This window comes from Thunnus albacares, chromosome 19, assembly GCF_914725855.1.
Source record: "Thunnus albacares chromosome 19, fThuAlb1.1, whole genome shotgun sequence".
In the NCBI taxonomy this organism is placed as follows: domain Eukaryota; kingdom Metazoa; phylum Chordata; class Actinopteri; order Scombriformes; family Scombridae; genus Thunnus; species Thunnus albacares.
In genome coordinates this window covers 29492867-29498866 of record NC_058124.1, presented here as the reverse complement: position 1 = coordinate 29498866, position 6000 = coordinate 29492867, and the positions used below count along the sequence as shown (strand labels likewise).

The following is a 6000-nucleotide window of genomic DNA, read 5'->3' as shown; positions in this document are numbered from 1 at the left end:
AAGTGTGTGTGTGTGTGTGTGTGTGTGTGTGTGTGTGTGTGTGTGTGTGTGTAAGTGTGTGTGTGTGTGTGTGTGTGTGTGTGTGTGTGTGTGTAAGTGTGTGTGTGTGTGTAAGTGTGTAAGTGTGTGTGTGTAAGTGTGTAAGTGTGTAAGTGTGTGTGTGTGTGTGTGTAAGTGTGTGTGTGTAAGTGTGTGTGTGTGTTAGTTATGATCTTGACTTGTTGTTCGTCGTCTGATGTGTTTCTACACGTCTACATACTCAGAGACTTTCATCACGTCCTGCTGAGTTTCAAACTCGTCTCCAGGTTTTAAAGTCGGATCGTCATGAAGCTCCGAACACAAACACAACAAACACAAACATCTGATTTACATTAAAACACCTTTTCAACACGCTGCAGGTGTGTGTGAGGTTTCACTTTGTCTCTACGTTCATTCACTAGTAACTTTATTAACTTTATTAACATTACAGCAGTTATAATGTTTATTTATATCGTTTTTCTCTGTAATATAAATAAAGTCAAACAAAAAAGACTCATGAAGAAGAATGAAGAATAAAAGAAACTTGTGAAACGTGAAACATCCAACAATAAGAGCAACTAAAATTAATATGATTGTAAAATATGATGAAAAGTTACAAAGTGAAATGCAAACAAGTGAGATTTGCATCCAAAGCTGCAACTAAACTTCTTATAAGTCCGTCAATCACCAGTGATTCAGCATATCATGTCATATTGGGCGTACTGGTTTCACTGGCAGCTGTAACAGTAGAAATACTTTTCTCTGATTCTTCAGTCAGACAGTGAAGTAATCGTTCAGACGAGGCGTTCAGGCTCCGTCACATCCAGACTTGTTGCTTTTCATAGAAACATGAACACATGAGTGAGCAGACAGGATTTATCTTCACATTAACAACTAATGAAGTTTTAATTTATTTTCCTCCTTCGGTGACGCTGCTGCAGCTCTCTGTGCTGCGTTCAGGAACACTCTGAGCTCTGGCAAACAGCCACCAAACGCCTCATTAAAATGCTATTTTGCTCCCAAAGTCCAGTTAATCCTCATGTGGGGAAACGTGCGCTGATCCAGAACACATCTTGGCCACAATCAGAACAATTTAGATTTGATTTAAGAGGCTTATGTTCCTCAGGATTATTGAGCGCTCTTATGTAACCGCAGCAGTGGAGGGTCGATCAGGGCGACGGGGGTTCAGGTTTGTTAGATCACTGAAACTCTGATATAAAAGGAGCAAAGATGTTCCTACAATGAGCTGATTTACTGAGAAGAAACTTCTCTCTCAGTCATTTGTTGTTGTTGTTGTTGTTGTTGTTGTTGTTGTCTGAAGCTTGTACACGAATCAACAGCTTCAGTCCTCAGTTAGAGTTCAATGTTCAAAGTTCCTCTGAATGTAAAGAGTTCACTGAATAGTTGCTGCTGTTATTTATTGTTTGTGATGTTCCAGCTAAATATTTACAGCAGCAGGTTTGACTTGAAGAAGATGAACTTTGAGTAAATGTTCATCACTTTATAATTCATCATAAAGCTTGAATTGAATTATTCACATCAAATATTTCTTCATTTTTAAAGTTGTTCTGGTTATTCTGATAAATAAAATATGCAACACAAACACATGTATGAGGTTATTAATAGAAATAGGACTGAAAAAGATAAAACATAATATTCTTTAATATTCTCAGCAGGAAGTTATTTAAATTTTATTCTGGTTTGTTGCAATAAAACTGAAAATAAAACTAAACAACGACGTATGTTAATTAATAATTTCCTTCCAAAATGATTCAAATGACTGTTTTCTATATTATTTTATATTATATTATATTATATATTTTTCTTATCATCAATAAATCTGTGTGGTTAGTCTGTCCCTGATGATTCCTGAAACAGCTGCTCAGTGTAGTTTTATCAAACAAACAGGAGGAAATGCTGCATTTGTTGGGGACTATTTTCAGTGGCGGATGAATCCACATTTGGTTCTGTAGTGAGTGTTTCTGTGTGTGTGTGTGTGTGTGTGTGTGTGTGTGTGTGTGTGTGTGTGTTCACGGTGATGAAGAGTAACAGCGGAGCTCTTCATCGTTTCCTCCACATGTGAATACTTTGGTGTTAAAAACCTCAGAATCACTCATCACACAGCAGCCGCTGCTCAGCACACATGACTTATAAGGACATCAGATGGCAGACTGGTGGACTAAAAAACCCCCCCCACACACACACAACATGTTGGCATCCCGCTCCTCCATCTGGGAGTGAGTCAGCTCCGCCCACGGCTGGATCTCCTCCATCAGGAGCTGATTTTAACAGAGTAGTGAAGTGTTTTTTTTCTTTATTCTGTTTTCACATCATGTTTCTTTACAAGATCTCTGAACACAGAAACTTTCCTGGATAATATAACCATCATACATGTTTATGTTCTGACCACCAGTTTGAATTAACACTACAATACCCATGATCCTCGGCTGCTGTCGCTATGGAGAATTGATCCAAAATTGACCCAAGGTGAGTTACTTTCATCTGCAGCAATCTTTAGCTTCTGCAACAGAGTTTGGAGCTCTGTGATTGGATGTTTCTTGCTGAAATGCATCTTGGGAGCCGTAGTTAACTTTTACTTTGTACTGTTGACTTTTTATCAAACAAGCAGATATTTTCTAACGTTGCTGTTCATCTTTAGTTCCGATGATTCTGTAAATAAAACATCTACTATATCAGCAGCAGTATATCAGTTTCTAAACATGTTAGCACATCCAGCAGAAACAGCAACATGATCGTCCCATTAACAGTGTCAATATTGACTTGTGGGGTTTCAATTCACATGTTAACATGTAACACACAACATAATGGGTTCCTTAAAAAAAACTTCAGGTAATTCAGCTTTATTCGTTATAATTTGCCACGTTTTCTGTAATCACAACATCTGACATATTAGCAGCTTATAAAGAAGCTAACATGTTAGCAAACAGCTGCCTATTTCCAGTAGAAACAGCAACATTAACAGTGTCAATAATGACCTGTGGGGTTCCTCAGGGTTCTATGCTTTGTCCTTTATATGTTATTTTATTTACATGCTAACATGTAACATGCTAATCGATCTCTCCATGAAGCATCAGATCACATGTTCTCTTACTAAAACAACAAAACAGATCGATTGTCAGTGACTTCAAAAACACCAATCTATCAATATTCTCTGATCTGACACCTCTATGGTTAACATTTCTTTAAGTTTAAGCAACTAAACTACTTGGTTAAAATTCCCTTGTTTATTATTTTTTTCACCTGTTGTCAGCACAAACAAGCTGTAAACACAACATTAAAAACGTTAAAAAGCAGAGATGGTGAGTCATTTCATAGCAGCTTTAAAAAAGGACACAAACGCTGTTAAATGTTGTTCCTGGTTCAACATTTCTTCAAACAGAAGTTGGATTGTTTCCACGGCTTTAAACTTTTCTTCCCGACTGGTTTGTTCATGTTTTTCAGTCACACAGTTTCACTTTTCTCCGTGCATGAAAACTCCCTGATATTCCAGGAATTCCCTGACTGAACAAGCTGAGACCAAACTGGTCCCAGAGCGGTTAGATTACGTAACACTGCAGCTCGTTCTCTGATCAAACATGTGGAAGTAAAAAACTCTCCTGGCAACGTCTGTGTTGACCTGATAAACAGCAGATCTGCTCTCCTTCATGGAACCGGTGCGTCATCACTGTTTAAAAAGCGCAGGAAGAGGCTGGGATTTCAAAATGAGAGCGGTTGATCAGTGACATCACATGTCTGTCAGCAAACAGACTTTCTCAGTAAGGAGAACATTGACCTTCTGAGGTCAGTCTGAGTGGAAAATTTGGGACTTTGTTATAAAAATATAACAAAATATAGACGGTGTTTTGGGTTTTGTTAGCATGGTTACCGCTGAATCCCCTGAGCTCCAAACTGCTTCCAGTAACTGACAGAAGAAGAAAACTCAAACTTGTACATGAGAAGCTTTTAATAATAGCAGCTAACTGACTTTACTGACACCAGATTAAATTGAGTTGATTTTACTCACACTAGTTTGCTTCTGCAACATGAGCCAAATGGTATCAAATGTAAAAGTACAAGTGATAGTTTGCTGTTGGGTAGTTTAGTAACATGCTAACTAGCCACTTAAAAGCTGCAGTAGCTATTAGAGGCTGGCTAGCAAAGATAAAACACAACTAGCTTCCATGCTTATTGTAAAAAATGTAGAAATGATTCCTCACAGTGTCTTATTCTGGGTCAGTTTTAGAGAGATTAGATGAAACCAGAACTTCCAGGATCTGCTCCAGAAGTAAGAAAACCTTATTCAAAACCAAACAATAAAACTCAGATAAGCTAGTTGTACAAGAGCTAGAATGGAAGAGCCGTCACAACATTTGCTCTCTATTGAAAACCCCGAAATTCTCTTTAAAACTATTAAACACATTTTCCCCAAAACAAGTTTAGCTCTCAGTAGATTATTTCACTTCTTCTAATAGGTTAGTTTTTCCTGTAGTTGACAAAGATGGTGAAACCAAATGCAAACACAACACAGCATACTACATTTTGGTAACTTTGCTAATACTAGTTTCTACATAACAGTGACCAGACGTCCTGGTTTGTCCGGGATTGTCTCCTAAACCAATATAAAAACATAAACAATGTCTGAATCAACACTGATTTGTCTGTATGTGTGTCAATCAAAGTGTCGTTGTTGCGGTTGTTGCTAGCCTCCGACGCTTGCGGCACTTTCTGACAGAACCTGTCAGTATGCTAACGGTATGCTAACGCTTAGCTGTCATGCTGAGGCTTACTCAGCAACAAAAATGCTGCGTTCTGCACACACGGCAAGAGTACGTTTTCGGGTCGTACACGGTGGAAATACCGTTGAAAGATCGTAATAAGACGACCAAACATAAGCAGTGGCTACAAGTGGGAAGTAGCAACGTTTCGACCAACTTCAATGGGTCAAATGCCGGTGACAGCCATCTTAATACTAGTAGGTGTGCTAAGCGCTGAAATAATTGTCCCCCATCCTGATGAAAATGTCTATGACGCTTGTAAAAGTGCATACATGTGTGCGTGCATGAACGTGCGGCAACGTATAACTTACAGGTCCCGGTTTGGGGGTTTGAAAATACGGTCACCCTCTTCTAGATTCAAGAAACTTTATTGCCGTTTGCACAGGCACAAGGTACGAGCTTCTATTAGCAACATTAGCTATTGTGCTAATCAGATGTATATAAGCAACCAAATGGTTATAGTTAGCTGTTAGGTAGCTAGGTGGCTAGGTAGCTAAGTAGCTAGGTAGCTAGGTAGCTAAGTAGCTAAGTAGCTAGGTAGCGTGCTAAGACAACTGACCAGTTCACATAATTTAAGATAACACTCAGTGTGTTTTCATGGATAAATGATACATTTACAGAGTTCCTGGAGTCTCATGTTTATTATTATTATTTTAGATTTTTGTCATAAAAGTAAAAAAATAAAATGTTTTAAATGTTTTTTTTCTAAATTTTTACTTCTCTTTCTTTTTCTCTCTCTCTGTAACTGTATTATTACATTTTGAAAAGACTATCTGATATTATTTTTGTACTATGTTGATGGTAACAGCGGTGTGTATGGAGGACTCATGGAGACGAGATTAATCGGTTTAATTATTGATGCATTTGTTCCTTCAAGACTGAAGAGTTTGAACCACATATTCATTTGTCAAACAGACTCACGTGAAGTCTAAGAAGCTACTATTCAACAAACATAAATGATGAAATGTAAACCGGTGTTTAAAGTCCAGTTTACAGTAGAAGAGTGATTAAACAGATGAGTGATGATATTAACATAAATACAAAACTATTCACATCTTTTAATCAGATTTTGCAGCTTTGATTGGAGGAAGAATCTGGTCGGACTTGTGGACAAAGATGTTTAAAAAAAAAAAAATTGCCAAACTTTTCCTCTTGATGGTTATAAATTGTGTGGAACACAATCAGCTGTTCACAGAGCTTGAAGACA

The 6000-nt window shown here is 37.8% G+C and overlaps 1 protein-coding gene across 2 annotated transcripts in view; it reads right to left on the bottom strand.

The window, feature by feature from the left end:
* The window catches only part of cdc42se1 (CDC42 small effector 1), a 28197-nt gene that overhangs the window by 9449 nt on the left and 12748 nt on the right, over positions 1-6000 (bottom strand). The gene's annotated exons all lie outside the window — the stretch shown is intronic.